Source organism: Haemaphysalis longicornis, unplaced genomic scaffold, assembly GCF_048455015.1.
Source record: "Haemaphysalis longicornis isolate Haplotype H1 unplaced genomic scaffold, Haemaphysalis longicornis Haplotype H1 scaffold_3, whole genome shotgun sequence".
Taxonomy (NCBI): Eukaryota; Metazoa; Arthropoda; class Arachnida; order Ixodida; family Ixodidae; genus Haemaphysalis; species Haemaphysalis longicornis.
The window spans coordinates 188966781-188985583 of NW_027526335.1; positions in this window are offsets into that span (position 1 = coordinate 188966781).

The following is an 18803-nucleotide window of genomic DNA, read 5'->3' on the forward strand; positions in this document are numbered from 1 at the left end:
TGCTGTTAGGGCACCCGCCCGGTGGGGGGCGTCCGTATACCACTGTAAACGCAAACTAGCCGGAAATGGAGTTTTAATCAAGTAATGTGCCCTGAAAAGTACTTATAGCAAAAAATGTACTCCCTAGGCATGGTCTAAAAATGTGGACGAACCTCCATGGTAGTACCGTTGCCCATCCGTGTAGCAAAAGGGAGGATTTAGAACCACTTAACACCATTTGTGAGATGGCGTTCGGTTCTTTGTATAGTACCACGTCCAAAATAAACTCCCCATCTGGCATAATCATCCCAAGCGGGCGGTCGCCATGTTAGTCTTGTGTTGTTTCCGTGTATCAGCACTTCAACCGTGGCCTAATGCTAATTAGAATGAGTAAGCAGGACGCGACGGTTGCATGCAGCTACAAACCCCATACCGTACGTATACCCGTATAGATGCTTCAGCCAGCGCGATCACAGGCAGACAGCGCGGCTGTGTTGTTTCAATCTGTTTATTTTGGCGATAGGTGTTGTCAAACTCTGCTGATAACAAAGAGACAGTTCTCGCCGTTGCAAACAATTGCAATGCTCACCTGCTCCGCTTGCGTGCGCATATATAGACGATTGAAATTCTCGTGCCAGCGCGCCAACGCACCCGACTGCAGCGACTCAACTTGCCCTGGCGGCACGACTTGCTGCCCGGATGTAAACAACCTCCGTGCTATCGATTCGACGCAGCGCGGCCGGTGGCTCGGTGCGGCCGGAGCTTCAAGCCTCGCCTTGGGCCATCGTTTTTTCTTATTTGAGAAGGACTAGTAGTGCCATTTGGTGGAAAGATTTTTATGTGCCCCTGTCACACGAGGAACGGCCGCTAACAGCATTTGGATACGGCGACAGCTGTGGACAGCTCGCTGGTAAGTGGTCTGTTATCAGTCGATGCGTTTGTCAAACGTTTGAATAGGGTTAACTGCGAAGTACCCGTGCCGCACACAGCACGTACACGCACGGGTAAAGAAAAAAGCGCACACTCGTTTTATTGTACTTGTTTGTGGCTTTTGGGGTACGCATTCGCATTCTTCTGTAGGCCGGTTTGTAACAGGGCATTCGAGATGAAATCGTTTGTCGTGCGCGGAGTCGTTTCAAAGCAACGTGACGGTTACTCAGGTAGCCGAATCGCCTCCGACAGCGGTGCATCGTCGGGCCCGGTCGGTGAATATTGTGGGATTCTGTCTCTCATATGCATCGAACTGCTCGTGTTCTTTTTAGTTAACTTCTCTACTTTGTAATATCTATTTGTTAACTCTCCTGATGGCTTTCCTGTCCAAATATAAGTCGTTGTGTTGTTTTCGTTCAAGGCTCTGACTCATTCTTAGCGCTCTGGTCGGCGAAAGCCGCAGATCAGACGGCCACCCCCTTCGAAAACTGTGCCCTGTAGATTCGGTGGGGTTGTTTGCTCGCTTGAGTCGACTCTTCACATCTAACAGCGTACCCTATTAAGGAAACGGTGACATGCGTAAAAGATGCTATGATCCTATCGAACGATTAAATGCATATAGTGTGGACCACGACGGCGACGTGGTTCGAAACCGAAATGTTTTTATTCCCTTTCGGATGATAATGAGGGGTCTGTATACAATCGGGGCCCGTCAGTCGCCAGCTAAGGCCACGTAATTAAAAACACAAATTCATGCCCTTATGGAAGAGAACCGAGTTTGCCGTAGCATGACACAAGTCTGCCGGGCATAAAAAAGGATATCATTTTTTAGAAGAACAATGCACACACTCTTCTTTTGTTGGTAATAACTTTGTCATAATCAATAGTAAGACCAAACACAAAAATTACTCGATTCATCTGACACTCGATTTTGACACGGAGCTTGCAGCTCCAAAAAGTGCACTGTAGTTTTGCGTGACGGAAACTTCTACAATCACGGTAAATTAACTAAGGTAGGTGTGTGTGGCTTGCAGCGTTGGTAAGTTTGCGAGAATAGCGTTTCCATTTCAGCTGTTTTTTTTTTGGTTGCCATGCAATCACAAGTAATTTGGTGCCATGAATGAGGTTTACGTTAGCTAACAAGGCTGTAGCAACGGTTGCGGCTACAAATGACCTTATGCACCAATCATGCTTGTCAGCTCGGTGACACAGAATATTAAGTTGTCAGAATACGGATGACTGAGTCGCCTAGTTTATCACTACTGTAAAAAAAGAAAGTGTTTTCTGACCCAGGGAAGGACTTTCCTGCATGACTAGCTGTGTTATGACAGATGACTATACTTGATGAGACAAGCCGTAACAAATTAGCTTTGGATGTAACACCAGGAGGGAAATAGGTGGAGGTATCTGCAAGTATAACTGAAACAGTGGGTGCCTGTCCGGCATCAATTCATTATTTGCTGACACGATTTTCTTCTGCAGATCCTGATACATGATCGAGTTGAATGACTTCATAGATCTTAAGGCAGGATAGGCTATGCTGTACAAGGCAAGGCTGCATTCGGAAACCAAGTTGGCCCCTCCAGCAGAAGTGAGTATTGCCACGGCTTGCAACAGCTGTCCAGCTCGAAAAAGCTGCACTTTTTCTATGAAAGTGAGCCACCATGGTAGGGGAGAGGCAGTGTAAGGGCTTGCATCTTTAACAGAGTTCCCATTCACTTGAATAGATGCAAGCTGGCATCTTAAAGCAAGAGACAGCAGTTAACAAAATCATGCAATACCAAAGTGTTTTTCAACCAAAAACAAACTAATCTATCAACCTACAGAGACTTGCATTTTATCTTCACTGTCATTTAAAGTTGTGCTCGAGTATATTGTGCGGAAGTAATATCTTTTTTATTGCTGCAAAAGCCACGACGGTTAATGTACTGGCACTTGGTTTTATGAAGCCTTTGCATTCCTAATTTAGGTACTGGAATTCGCAGGTAACCTGGCCTTACAATTTTATTACTGTACCGAATTATTAAGTTCATTTAACCCTAGTATCTGTTTTGAATTTTACTTGTGGGGCATTTTTTTTCTTTTTTGCTTTTTCAGGCAGATGTTCCTCTGACTCCCTGCCTGCATTCCGTGAACGGGGAAGTTAGCCTCCACATCGATGGCCAGCGTGTCTTGACTGCATCATCTTTACTGGGAGGACTGTGTAGTCTGTTTGCATCGTTCTGGGTTTTCAACATTCAATATCCCAAGAAGGCACACAGAGCTCTAACGTTTGTGGAACATGCCTTTTTGGACCTTGCCAGCACCAAACCACGTGTGAAGGATTTAGAACTAATTAACTTTTATCGCATCAGTATCGCTCACTAATATTTGTTTTCAATCCTGTAATCATTGGATAGTAGTCAAAAAGAATTCCGTATTATATTTCTGACTTTTTCTTTTTCTTTTTTTACTGAAAAGGGGTATTTGATGGGCCGTTCTGTATGCTGATAATACAGGTATCTCTCAGTGAAGCAATAATATTAACCAACTAATTTAACTTGAAACAATTATCTAAATAATATTGGCAACTGGTGCGAAATGAATCAACTAAAAATTATCCGAAAAACACGAATTTCATGGCTTTTTGTTCTCATTCTAAAGAAGCTGTCGCGATACCACCCATTCTGTTCTATATCATTGCAATTAACCCGTCAGACTCGGTCACTTTTCTTGGCGCATTTGTGTCTTTATCAAAATGCACTGGTATTTTCCGCAGCATATTTTTTGTTCTTTATATTACTCATTTATCCATAGCCATCTCACTGCAGTCTGTCTCCTACATCATTTATCTCTTGTGCCTTTACCACCTACAAAATGCTTGTTACCTTTCAATATCAAATCGTTGCACAGCTCTCGCTCATTTCACCACAAATTGAAAAATTGTTTTGTTGTTGTAAACCAATGAAACCATTTTTTCTTCACTTTGTGTACTTAGTACTAATGCGTACTGATAAGTTCTGATAAATACCGACGCGTTCTCGATCCTCTAGTATTCTATAATGATTTCACTTACCATGCGGTTGTGTTTGTGCCTATCTGTTTTTCAAGTATTTCCAGTTCTTGTATTATTATTGTTTCTACAATTTGTTCAACTAGCACACAGCTCTCGCTCATTTCACCACCTACTGAATTTTTTTGTTGTTGTTGTAAACCACTGAAACCATTTTTTTCTCACTGTGTACTGAGCGCTGATGCGTACTGATAAGTTCTGATAAGTACTGACGCGTTCTCGATCCGATAGTATTCTATAATGATTTCACTTACCATGCGGTTGTGTTTGTGCCTATCTTTGTTTTTCGCGTATTTACAGTTCTTGTAGTAATATTGTTTCTACGGTTTGTTCAACTAGCATCGTATTGCTGTCTTCAATTCCCAGCTGGCGTGTTATTTAGCAATGTACCATTTGTGATTTCAATATGAGGCCGCCATAAGTATTTATTTCGGAACCTCCTTGTGTACACCATGTACCATGTAAGCTTGTCTGCGAAAGTTCGTTTGAAATAAACCTGAAATCGAGAAAAACCGTGTGAAATCAGTACTCCCGCAGGGAACTAGAAATTCTCCCTTGTGGCCTTGAAAACCTCCTTTCGGAAGGCCTACAAAACACCCCAAGCTTTCGTCAAACTCCATTCAAAAGAAGTAAATGCTTCCCTTGAACCTCCTAAAAACGCCCCTAAACTAACATAAGTACTTCCAAAGGGAGCCGTAATAGGCTCCTATTTAACCGCCTAAAAATTCCATAAACATCACTTAAAAACGCCCTTCAGGATGTAAAGAATACTCCATTTTGACCTCCTTAAAATCTCCCAAACATTTCTTAACACTCCCTAAATACCTCCTTTCTATAACCTAAAAACGCCCTGTTTTGAGGAGGTAAACAAAACCTCCCTGTTCCATGTAGTAAAAAAACTCCTACAAGGAGGACCACTAGAGGACAGGCGAAAAAGAACCTCTAGGGAGTATATGGGAGGAAAAAAAGTTTATAGTGATAGTGCGAGATGCCCTGGTATTGGCTGGCAGTCCAGGCCCTCTTCACCATCATGCGCTGGGTCCCAGGGTCCGGAATTTTCAGGCAGGCCACCCCCTGCTCGTAAGAGGGGGAAAGGTTGGGGGGCAGGTCTGGGGCAGGTCTGTGGCTGATGGTATAGGGCGTCGGGTAAGGGACAGAATTTACAGGTGGCCGGGTATATGATGGGGTAGACGGCGTGAAGAAGGGTGCGATGAGTTTAGGAGTTTGTATTCTTCGGAGGCTGGTGCTTGTCTCGATAACTCGGGATGTGGAGCCTGGAATATTCGTCTGGTTTGGCGATCGCGGGCCAGAATATCTTCATAATCTATGATAGGTTCTGTTTTGGGAACAGCAGGCGATGTTTGTCCCTTTTAGATAATGGCCCGGCGTACGTGCGCGCGGCCAGCGGCATGGGCCGCCTCATTACCAGCGAGGGATGTGTGTCCGGGTACACAGCCGATTTTTAGATGCGACTGCATCTCATTCACTCGCCTTGTCTCTCCATATGGCGTTGTTGTTGTCCGTCCACACCCCTACCCCATTCTCCTCGCCGCGCGAGCTGCGCTCTTCGCCGCTCACCCCCTCTCCTCTCCGATAGCGAACACTCTCTCGCGAGGGGCATTGGTTTGGATTCGATTGGATTGGCTTGGCTTGGATTGGATTTGGATTGGATTAAAGTGAATTGTGTTGGATTGTGTTGCGTCATAGCCACGCCACGTTGCGTCATAGCCGCGGCAGGGGGTTCACGGCGCGTTTCACGCGATGGGAGAATCAACCTAACGGAAACAACAACGGAAACCCCTATGCGTCGCATCTACACAGGGGTTCCCGCGAGGGGAGGTGGGAGAAATTTTGTCTCAGGTAGCTGACCCTTGGTTTCGAGGATGAGGAGGGCTGTTTTGGAGATGCGTTCCCATAGATAACTGCGGCACGCTGCTTGCGAATGCGTCAGCACTGTAATGGCGTCCTCACTAGTCGTGGCGTCTACGGCCTCGCTCCGTGTCTACGGCAAGCCACTCCCTCTGCGGTTTCCGTCTGTGTTGTACGGACGGTGAGGGAGATCATTTCTTAACCTGTCGAAATGGCGTACGACAGCAGCCCACGCATACTGCGTGGGCTGCCCGCTGAAGATAAGGAGACGCGTCAATGTACCTTGTAGTCGGGTTTTGGCATTAGTTAAATTTTAATCGACAACAGGGCAAAGACTGAAGACGCATTCGAAAAGGAACAGTGTGAAGGACAGCGATTAAAATTATTTCTCTTGATAGGCATAACGTACACGCATTCGGAGACGCAGCTAGTAACAAAACGAAGAAAGTGAATGAGAACAAAAACAAAAAAGGTTTCCCGCACATTAGTTGGTTATCAATGTTCGGAGAAGAAACATAATGGAAAGACGACTTTGGTTTGTGGAGGGCCAGCACTAACTATAGATAAGTGAGAGGAGGCGCTCGAAGCCCCAGAAAGTGAGAGAATAAATGGAGATTCCGTAATGAATGGCGCCGATGTTGCACTAGGAAAGCTTGCAAGACATTTATAACGGCGCTTCAGGACTGTAAGGTGCCACTAACCTTGCAAAACCATTCAACCAACGGGCCTGGCACAGCTGCTTCATCAACTGTTTCTACCGCTGCTTCAAGCCGAAGAACAGCACTACCAAGCACAAGAGCAACATTTCCGGCGTCAACATGAACTCCTTCAGCGGCTTGTCGCGTCCCGCGCTTAGTTACGCGGCCTTGGACCTGCCGCCCGGCATTCACCCCCACCTGGTGTTCGTGAGGCTATCAGGAACTGGGTACGTGACCTTCGATGAATCCACGGACTCGAAAAATACTGTTAACTGAACATGGCTCCGCCACTTATAGTGCAAGAGAACTGTCGCGGACTGCGCCGTGAAATCTCCGCTTTTAGGCTTTACCTTCAATCCCTGCCACACCCTCCATCTATCATACTCCTGATACTCCTTCAGGAAACCCATGGTGTATACAACATTGCAGGGTACGATTCATTCATACAGCCAAGTATACCGACTCGCCGCGATCCTAATCCCCGTACCTATGTTGTGACATAGGTCCTCCGCACATTACCTACTCACCAGGTAGATATTTCCTCATACAACTCGATCACGTCGGAATCGGTGATTATCGGTCCTTACTCTCCCTCAATTTCCTGGATGCCCTGCACCACTAGTTGTGAATTCGTATTGGCTTCCTAAGGCGAGACCCGCTTTGGGGTGAGTAGGTAAGCTCCTCCCCTCCTACCGCGATCATGTTGTTGTTTGGGGTGGGGATTTTAACACCCCACATCTCGATTGGCTTTACACCTACACCTCACCATCAGGTCAACTATTAAAGCGGGTAACTCAGCAACTCGATTCTCTCTGCTTAATGACCTAACCAGTCCCACACGACAAGGCAATAGTTGCCAAAGAGATACGGTTCCCGATCTCACTAGGGCGATAGGCTTACCTTCGCCTATATGGGAGGTCCAAGATAATTCTCTTGGCAGTGATCATCATATTATTCACACAACTGTAGCCTTGAATGGTGCTTCAATTCCGTCACCGGGTAGTGCTCGCCTCACGAATTAGAGTGGTTTCCGGGTCTCAATCGACACGGCTGCGATATCTGATCTAAATACCTGGAATTCGGCCATTCTTGACGCCTCTCGACAAAACACCAAGCTTATTTCTCTCCCCGACACACGTCCGGCAGGTGATTCACATCTCTTACGCCTTTGGGATCAGCATCATGCGCTCATGCGCCTATGGAAGCGGAATAATAAGCGCAATCGCTCCCTCAAAGCACGCATCGATGCCCTCACAATCGAGGCTTTAGAATATGCTCGCACTCTTGAAGCATCCAACTGGCTGTCTTTAAACGACTCTCTGAGTGGAACACCGCATACAACTCGAATTGGGCAACTTATCCGTTTTATGTCTGGACAGGCACGATGATCCACGCACATCACATCGTTGCGGTTGCAGACAGGTCTTACCTTGGCTGATTTGGCTGGCAAACTTCAAACTTCTTTCTTTCCTTTTCCTTCCTTGGCTCCTCCTCCACCTCCTGTTACTTGTCCCACTTAAAAACCTACTGACGCAGAATTTACGTTTCTGAACTGCGTGCAGCACTGACCGATCCAAACGACGCACAACACCAGGACCGGACATGATTACATATTCTCACTTGAGGAACCTTTCGGACTCCGCTCTGAAATTCTTTTACATTTCATCAATGAAGCATGGCGAACAGGCTCTATCCCCCCTGACTCCTGAGTCGGAAACTGCTAACATCCACCCCATCCCTAAACCAGGAAAATCACTTGCTTTGGACAGTCTACGCCCAATTTCACTTACGTCCTGTGTTGGAAAACTGATGGAACGTATGGTCCTGCACCGTCTCACTTGGCTTCTCGAACATAGCCAATTCTTTGATTGGGCTATGACTGGGTTCCGCGCTCACAGGTCAACACAGGATACAATGATGCGAATCCAACATGAGGTGTACGCATATCCGGGTGCAGCCCAACTTAGAGCAATCGGGAGTCAAAACTTCCAAAAGACGTTTGATGCAGTTTCTCACTCTACCATTCTTGAGCAAATCCGGATGCTTACACCTAGCTCCCTACCGTATAACTACATTCACAATTTTCTGACCACACGACTTCACTCTCTAGTGTTAGAGGACTACCGCCAAACCCCCTGGACTCCTACCAGGGGCGTTCCATAGGGATGTCTTTTCCTCTACTCTTTTCAATTTAGCACTTCGCCCCCTGCCTCGTCTGCTTCATTCCATTCCTAATCTCTCCTTTGGACTGTACGCTGACGATATAACCCTGTGGTGTTCTACAGACAGCCCAGCTGAACTGTAAGACACACTTCAGGCTGGCATTGATGCTGTCCGCTCTTTCGGGACAAGCGTAGGTCTCACACTATCTCCGCAGAAATCTGAGTACCTCGTGGTCACTGACGAGCGTTTGCGGGCTAAAGCTAGCTACCAACTTTCTCAAATAGAACTCACGATTGATGCCACCCGTCTTCCACGTAAGGCCTGGCCGCGCGTCCTCGGCTTTGACCTGTCTGCAGGATGATGGGAAGGCCTCAGAGTGGCTCAATCGATGTAAGGTTCAAATTACCCAACTCACTCACATAAGCGGCCGGCTTACCCGACGTCGCCAAGGCCTACGAGAACACGATATTACGCGACTTGTGAACTCTCTAATACATACTCGCATTCTTTCCGCCCTGCCATACGTAAAATTAACGTCATCGCAACGATCCCAGCTTGACCGGCTCCTCAGGCCTGCCACCCGTGTGGCTCTAGGGGTACCTAGATACGCCCCCCTCGCTAAATTGCAGGCTGCTCAGCGTTCGTGTCACTGTCAGAACAGTTTGATCTTCATCTGGTGTGTGTGACAATAAAGTTTATCAGCGGCAGAATTTAGCCAAGGCTTCTTCTCAACGATGGGTCATATGTGTATCCTTACACAGGTTATTGAGAAATCCGTGAAGCATCAAAACCTCGTAACACAGACATGATATCTCCAGAAAAAAAGTTCATTCAGTTCTCCCTGTTGCAGAATTAGACGCACTGTGAGACTAAGGGACAGCGAAGACTTGCATTACGTTTTTGGAAGACATACATAGCCGACGTATGCCCAAGGCAATCCTCCACGAAAAGGTGAGGAGAGTGGCAATTTCCTCATAAGGACCGGCATCAGATAACAAGGCACTAGCTTGTCAAAAAGTTCAAGAGGAGGCATAGACGAGGTATTTAGGAACCTTAATTGCAAGCAGTAAGGTAGACGAGCAACTGGAGGTTGTTTGAGCTACTTGAGACTTGCGGCCGGGAGTGATTTCTTCAGTGAGTCGAAAGCTAAGCTGCAAAAAATGCTGCGGGAGCTAATAATGTAAAATACCAGTCCTAGGAATTAAAAAAGATATAAAGAACTAGAAAGCCAAGTCCACCAGACAAGCTATTTCTAGCTTGTTAGAAATAGAAATGCAAGCTATGCACCAGACAAGCAAAAGCCTCTTCGCTTAGATGGTGAAAGACTAGAAGAGGACGATGAATGTTACTATCTTTGTCAAGCTGAAGCTGCTGATCAAAATCATGGAAAAGAAATCAGGCGCAGAATTTCGCTAAGGTACAATCGGCAGGCACTATCAACTAAATATTATTCTACAACCTCTGTAACTAAAAAGAAAGTTATTGAAACGCGGTGCACTTATGTCATGATGTGTTGGGCAGACACTTGGGGAGTTACTAGATACATCGAAACGACATCTTGGCAGCCAAACAAGCCATAAAGGTTATGGTGGTTGAACTCAGTTTGTCGGCCTTTAAAACTGGGGAGAAGGAAAATATGGGAATGGAGGCCCGGGATTTCACTCAGAATGGAAGGCCAAGCTTCGACCAGGCCTAAATCCTAGCGGGATTTTTAAATTTACACCCTTCTAGAAGTGCAACTGAGTTCAATTTTCCTGCATAGCTTAGCACTCGCAATCCCCTGAGAATTTCTGCGACCAAACGCCTCTCTCCGCATCCCGTGTGATTTATTATAAAACTGACTAATGGGTATCCTTCACGCCTACCACATAATACTTCTCATGAGTAAGGAGTCGTTTCAGAACAGCATTGTGGTACATTGGAAAAAAGCGTGATTCCCAGCCGTTGCCCATAACCACACGCCCCGGGATGAGTCTATGTATTGAGAGCAGGGGAGATTTCCTAATTGTGAACGAGTTCACGGTGAACTACGTAAATATTGAAAGTAATAGATAATTCAACAATTGTTATACATGTTCGTGCATTCAGTATACTGACCCACCCGGTATACTAAATGCACGCAACCGGGCGATGCCTCCGTAGCGGTAGTACGTGGCCATCACGCGCGCCTGGTACTACGGCTAGTTTTACTATAAAATTTGCTCATTTTGCAAAAAATAAATACATCGTGCTTTGAGCGACAGAACTGTTTCCTGCGACTAGCAAGTTAGCTGCATTTTCTGGGGCAATATGCGTCTGTAGTGCTTATTTTGTTCTTTTAGAACACAACGAGGGCAGCGGTCAGCCAAGCAAACAAAAGCTTCCCGTGTAACCTTAATTGCCGACATTTTGCGTATGCGGGTTCCAGACTAAGGTGACCTGAAACCTACTACGCGGTATCTCGTGAGGGCATGACGAATCTTTCCGGAAAAATTACTAGGCGCAGAATTCCTGATGCAACTGGTTGTTTAGGAGGGTACCGAGGAACTGTCACATTCAGTGTGGTCGCGATACATGACAAGAACACCTGGACACTCGTTTATGCATGGCGCTAGTCACACTACTAAAACACCGGGACACTGGTTTACGCCCCGCGCTAGAACGCAACGCGTACTCAAAGAACACACAGTTACACTTGTTTTTCAACGCCTCGCGCTAGAACGCTTCATCTCCGTGGCCTACCCCCGGCGGTCTCATCACCGTTGGCAAAAACGCAAAGGCGCCAAGAATATACTTAAAAGAACGCCGAGGGCAACAAACACCCCAAATATTGTAAGGCGAATAAAAGGAGTAGGGTGCAAGGGTTCACTCCCGCCATTAACCTCATAAGAAGCCCTACTAGGCGCACATGGCCTGATGTCCGCCGTAACTTTCATGCCATGCGCACAAAAAGACCCCCCCCCTCCCCTTAAATGCTGGGGCATTCACTTTTTTGGGGGGGAGAGGAATGACGTCTGGCTGCTCATTACAGACTAGAACGAGCGGAAAGCAAAGTCGATTCAGCTAAACGATCTGAGAGTGGCTTGTGTTTGTGGTTTTATTAACACAGACAACGCATTTCAATCCCCCCCCCCCCGTTCCTTAATTCACGCTAGCCTGCTCTTATAGTAAATGTGCTGTTTTAGCGAAGAAGTCCCCGTGGCTTTAAAACCCTCAATTCTGGTATAATGCTTCACAGATTCCTCACTGGCATACAGCTTCGATGTCGCTGGGCTACTCTCACGGCTGTTGGTGCACGCACGCGCTGGCACTACCAAGTGGGCGGAATTTTATGGCTGTGTCTAGAGTGCCGTCCGACGGCACTATACGAACTGTACTAAAGCGACGTCTACCGGCGTTTTGAAAATTGCCGCGCTTGGCACTACTTAGCTCTCTATTAACGCAATGTAACGCAAACTAACGTAACATAACCTAACGCACCAAAAAAACCTTTCAAAACAACGAAAACTGATCTAAGAAATTAACATTTTAATTAAAGTGAAGGTAAAGTTCGCCGGGTATCTGCTCCTTGCGTTGCATATGTCGGCAAAAGGCGATAGTCAACCGGAGCCCCTGCCAAGTAAAGGTCTCCCTTCTCTTTTCCGCTCGCCTCGCATGCTGTTCCTTTCCCGTCTCGTTCCTCCCAATATAACACGGTAGAAGTTTGCTCAAGCCCCTTTAAATTTACCCCGTTCTACTACTACAAGTCGGGTGTCTCGATGCTAGTGCTGCCGTACGGCGGAGACGCGCGTGAATTGAGGCTCCCTAGTAGAACCACGATGGCCTACTGCGCGAGCGTTCCAAGCGGAACGTGTATCCCACCTAGTGGAAGCTGTTGTTGCAATTGCCATTTGACTTCTTAAATGACGCCAGGAGGTAGCGCTGGCAACAGCAGGCGACAGTTTCCTGCCGTTCATGTAATATTTCATTTGGTATCGTAAAAACCAAGTATTTATGAATGTTTAATAAAGGAACAGTGTATTGATATTGACCTCTTGTGTATTGATTTTGTGCATTATATTTGCGTAATATCTTGTGCAACAATGGTGACAAGTATGAACACTGACACAGAACGTAGACGTTTATATTTGGCTGTAAATATATAAGACATGCACTGACACCGGACTTGGATATTTAGATTTGGCTGTGAGTATATAAGACTATTGCGCAAATATCGTTTTACTTTCGCCGGGTGGCTGAATAGAGTAACCGAAAGACAGACCAAAATTTCTGTGTGTACGTAGCCCAAGAAAGACTGTCGTCTTTAAAAAGTAAGAAGATGGCGAGAGCCGGGCTCGAACCACCGCCCTGTAAAACAAGAAGCTCAAACGGAACCTCTACACCAGAACAGGAGACACTCTGGCATGTGTCAGCTGTCTCAAAAATTCTAATGTCGTCGGACCGCACTCTAGCCAGGTCTGTAGCGTCAGCTGGAGTGCCATCCGACGGCACTCTAGACACTGCGTAATTTTATTCCGCATACCAAGGTGTAGAATCGCGGTAGTCGGCACCAGGTCGTCTTCGCTTACCCATGCTTTCTAAGGTATGAGTCGATGGTCGTCAATGAATTCCAGCAGAACCACTCGTCGGGAACAGGTTCGCTGGCAGCAGGTACGATGGGCAAGCACAAAAGATAGTAGCTGGTCCGAAGCAGAGATGTTCTTTTCCACTGGTAATGATGATTATGTTCGTTCTTTGTTACCATCCTTTTTATCGTCTTCACATTGGTGGCTCAGGACAACAAATTTTTTTTTTGTGAAACGCTGCGAGAATTGGTGTTGATTATAAACAGATTTTGCTCACAAATGGAAGTCCTCTGCGCGGTTGGTGAAAAGAGGGATTGGTAGGTACGGGGGTGTATCGTCATCAGTAGCACACATGTTAAAGCGGCTCAGCTTGTCTCCACTTCAACACCGCCGGCAAGTCGCCCGTATACGAAAATCATGCACCCCTCCGTGTAACGACGACGATGGTTGAACGTGAAGCTTACTCATGATAAATTGCTTGGTTGGCCAATCCCACACTGCGAGTATGTGCTACTGTGGAGGTACGCACCACCTTCCTAGAATACTCACAGCAACTCCCGGGTGCACTCTGTAGGCCTGAAGTTTGGGTTTGGGGTGTACGGCGCGAATCGGTACCTGCTGCTTGGCATTCGCTTCGACTATGTCGAAATAGAGCAGTTCCACCTGGTGTCAAATCCTTTTTCTTTAAATTGCACGCCGGTGTTTTACCTGCGAAAACGTGGATGCAGGAGAAGGGCCTCTTTGTCCCGTGGGGTGTGGACTGTACCCTGTGTGTGAAGCCCGAAACAATCGAACATGTGTTCCTGGATTGCTGGGACGCGGTCTTTCTGTGGGATGTGCTACAGCGTACCCTGAAAAAGGATTTCCCTCTTGATTGTCACGGCATACGGTTGCTATGTGTAGGAGACTGTAATGGTGTACCTTATGATTTATCAATGCTTTTGGTCTTGCACGGCATATGGAGGTCTCGCATGGCTTTCCGCAACAGTGATATCGATGCCAGGCCAGTGAGGCAGTACTTCTGCGAGAACGTCAGACGTATAGTAAAGCGTGGAAGGTACAGCCGTGTGTACCGGATTGGCTTTTGGAGGTGGAAAAAGTATTGAACATGCCGCGTTCTTAATTTGAGCTACGCTAGCGACCATAGCGTTAGCGGTTTTACCCTTGTTGTTCATGCCTTTTAGATGCGACGCATCTCTTGCTCTCGGGCTTGTCCCTCCTGCGTCGTCGTCGCGGCATCCGTCCGCATCCCTCCTCCGTTCTTCTCTCCCACAGCTGTGTGCAACACTCTCACTCCGGCTCATTAGCATACCACAGCTGGCGCGCTTGTTTGGCGTGCGCTTCGCTGCGTTAACAACTGCTCCGGTGCGCGGAAGTGCGCGCATGCGCGACTCTCCTCCGTTGTCTCCTCTCCATCAATCGCTGTGAATATAAAGCGGGTATCGCGCCCCGGCGGTTCAGTCAAGCGCTCGCTCTCGCACTGACGTGACCTTGCTTTGACTACTTCGTGCTTGACTTGATTCTTCCGATGAAGACGTGATGGAAGCGACGGACCCTTCAGTGAGTGGTGTGACACAATTACGCCCATCGTCCCGCGTATAGGAACACCCGCATGTGATGGAAATGCATCATACGCGTTCACAACACGTTTCACGCGATTTGGAGAATCAACCCAACGGAAACACCAATTGAACCCCCCGATGCGTCGCATCACACCAGGGTTGCCTCACGGGAAGATGGGCGTAATTTGTGTTTTAGGTGATGTCCAAACCCGGCGATAAAGAAAAAAATCGAAATAGAGCAATCGGATATACGTTGGCTCCATAACGCGAGTGACCTAGGTTCGATTCCAGCCACGGGAAGCGAAGCGTTTTTTTACCTCACCCAAGATCTCATCATCCTCAGAGAAAGTTGGCTTTTCTGTAGCGCGTACAACCGCATCAATAAGGACACTAAAGCTTCGCTTTAATTTTGTGCCTACGGTACAATGACAAAACCGGCTTGTAGCGCGAAGATTATCTTCTTCCTTCACCACGGAGGTCACGGAAGACTAATCACAACAAGAGGATGCCACCGTACTTCACCAGAACTAGCGCATTTCACAAGACTTTTTGCCTAACACCATGGTATACAATGAAATGGCTTGCCCGTCTCGATTATGGAATGCACAAGTGTTGGTGCCTTCTCATATCACCTTTTGTAACTGTGATGAGGTAGAGGGCAGTGGTGGTGTGTGCGTCAGAAGGCGTCGACGACAAGAAAGTTTCTGATAAGATCATTTAGCAGGAAGGGGACAATCACCCTCTGTAGGTATGTGCCATATAACTTTCTCCTGAAAGGGAACCGGCAAATAGCTGAGGCAATAAAGCAACGTCGGAAAAGGAAGAAGAGGAGATGGCGGCTGATGACAGCGGGGTATTCGGAGGAACATGGATGTGAGGGCTACCCACAAGACGTGGTAGCCGTGGTCTGCCGAGGCCGCCATAGAGGACGCCAGCCAGGTCACAGCGCCAGCCACACCTACCTGCTAGTCGACAGCCGCGCATTGAATCGCCGGCTTCGACTAGGCGCCGTGGTGTTCCCGGAGCCGGACTGCAGAGCCAGCATGTCTTCTAACTTCTCGATGGCCGCACGCCGGCCTCGACTGCGCGACGTAGTGTTGCCGTGACGAGCTACCAACAGCCGCCGCATCGAAGACAACGGATCGGCTCCGCATCAAGTGCAGAACAGGACGCGAGACGTTTTTATTTTCAGTTTATTTTTGAACTCAACTTAGACTGGTTAGCTTTTCTGATTTTTCTGATAGAGTTTAGTGTGGAATTGTGCTTGCAATCATAACATCAATCTCTTTAGTAGTGTTGTCTAGATAAATGTTCGTATCCGTCGTTTACGCCCACCTCAAGCGCCTGTCTCGGTTCCGTGACGCCAGTCCCGAGGACTAGCTTCCAATACCACCCCAGTAACCCTCTCCTGCTTGGGTAGCTATGCTGCCTACAGCATTTTGAAATAAATAAAATAACTAAAACAAGGAACCCGCGGTTCAGGTGAGCTAAAGATACGGCGAAAGCTTTGGCTTGAAAGGAAGGCCTTAGGCTCGAACAAAGGGAAGGCTTGAGCGGGTGGGAGGCAAACGCCATGTACTCTTCACTTTACTCTAACAAATCCCGGCTCTCCAAAATGTTCCCTCAAACACACACAGACGCATGCAATTAATGCGGAAACCCTTCCAACTTATTTCATGCAACATGGGCCTGCCCTATCATCTGGCCTTCAGTAAACAACAACACAAACAAGGTTGCGCTCTGGGAGGCAGCTCTGGCCATCTCCGACTTTGGAATTCAGAAGGACTTAAGTTCAAGCCCGGAGAGGAGCAGAAGAGTGTGGGGCCAGGAAGGGGGGCACCAACCCCAGGACAATCGCGACACCTCCTTTTTTTCCCTAATAAATGTTTCTCTCTCTTGAGTTGAAGAGAGCTTAATAGGTGTCCTGGAGTACGTAGGTGAAAACGAGGCGACGATGGTGTGGAAACTGGACACATATCTTTGGACCGATATCGTTAGATCACTGAAGAACCAAATTCTAGGATACCAAAGCGTATCTTATGATGTCGTTAGTTCCATATCATTAGTTTTGAATTTTGAAAGGATGTCGCCATATTGTGCACACCGCCATGTTTCACAGAAGCTGTTGATGCAAGCCGTGCTCAGTCTATCGCCGTATACGCAGCACCGGTGGAATTTGCGCAGTAAATATCGCGTTGAGGGCAGAGCATTTACTCTTTGCGGGATAAGGATCTGGGGGCCTAGGATGTCATGTTTCCGGGGCTGCCCGTGTCCTCTAATTTTCCTCACCATATTCTTCCCTTTGGGTTTTGGGACGTTTTCTTCGTTTTAGGTTACTCTGGCTGACAGGCTACGCCAGGCGCCGTTGAAAGCTGTACATATACACTAATAGCTGGAAATTGCGCTCTTCCTCCGCTGGTAGCTACTTGTGTGATTCCAAATTTCTCCTGTAGTGATGAACACATGTTTACGACGCACGTTTTGACGTCCCAGGCCACAAAAAAATCTACACCTTCACCTTTATTCAGCTGAAACAGTCGATCGTGGACGCTGCGGTGGCTTTGTGCTCGTCTCGCATTCCGAAGGACCTTGCATTAGATCTTTCGTAGCGCAAAGGTTACCTCGCACTGTTTGCAACTAAATTAGTTCATGTATTCATAGCGGATTCCCTGAGATATGTGGCGCCACTCCGAGGATGCCCTTACCTCATTTTTATGCTTTTGGCAGCAGGGAATTTTGTTTTATTTGTCAGTCTTTCTGTGTACCCTAAATGCCGATCTTCGACTTATGCAGGGAAACAACTCTCTCGCAAAAATCCTCCTCTGCGCCGTCTAATGACGACGGTGGGTGAACGGGAAGATTTCTTGCGATGGATTCTTAGGTTGGCCAGTCCAACTCTGCGAGTATGTGACTCGCCTGTTACGCATGGTGATGTCGAAGATGCGTACATGACAGCTAACTCCTCAGCCATAGTTGGTAAAGCCTTGCCTTTGATTAGAGCGCTTGCCAGAAATGGTTTGACAGGGCGAGGTCCGCCAAAAAGGGAGTTCACCACTCCCAAGATACGTGGCGATGGAGTAAATACACTTAATGTAGCGCAAAATGCCGCCATTTATTTCGCCAGAGTTTGTTTGTGTAACGCCGAATGGTTGAATTTAACCTTTTGAAAGCCGTCTTCCATGCGAAATCTTTCTTCCACGTAAAATGACGCTCCGCCCTTCTCCGTGCCACACATTTTTTTAAACCTTAAGTCAGGTGGCGGCAAGTTCTTCGGTACCTTGAGCACCATGGTTTCTGCTTCCTTGCTTGCTGTTATGCTGTCTAATATGTCGGCAGAAGCCGCTGCTAATTCCGGTCGGTACTTGTCCCAGTTGACAACCTGGGCAATCTTAGAAGCCCGTAGTCGATATCCTGCTGCGTCAATAAAGATAGGGTAATGTTCACTACCCATTCGGTCTGGAGCCACTGTCCATCCTAACTGAATATCAATTGAAATAAAGGTTAAGTCAATGTCACTAGTAGCACAAGGAGGCCCGAAGAATGGTGGAGTGCCATCATTTCCAACAGAGATCCAACCTATCAATGGCGTCTGCTAGATGGTTTAATCGCGCATGTGTCGCTTTATCTCGCCACAGCAGAGGGTGCGCATTAGAATCTCCACATATAATACGTGGGAGGGACAACGGCCACAGAGGTGTTCCAGGAACGCCTTCATATCAACATTTTTCCGTGGCGGCAGGTAGACCAGCCCAATTCCATTGTATAATAAAGCACTCTGATTTTGTCTTCGTGGTGACCGGTTGCTTAAGCAGAGATATCGTGCTCCGGCAGGAGCGTCGCAGAAAATCCCAATATTAGTGGTTCCAAGCTAAGCATGGTCTCAGGAAAGGTCTTTAAAAAGCTTGGTGCCATAGAAGCAAGGTGAGGCCGGACGGCTGCAAAAAGGGCTCTCACAACATTCCTTCCTTCCTCCATCTTAGTTTCCGTTGAATGAACACGGCGCTCC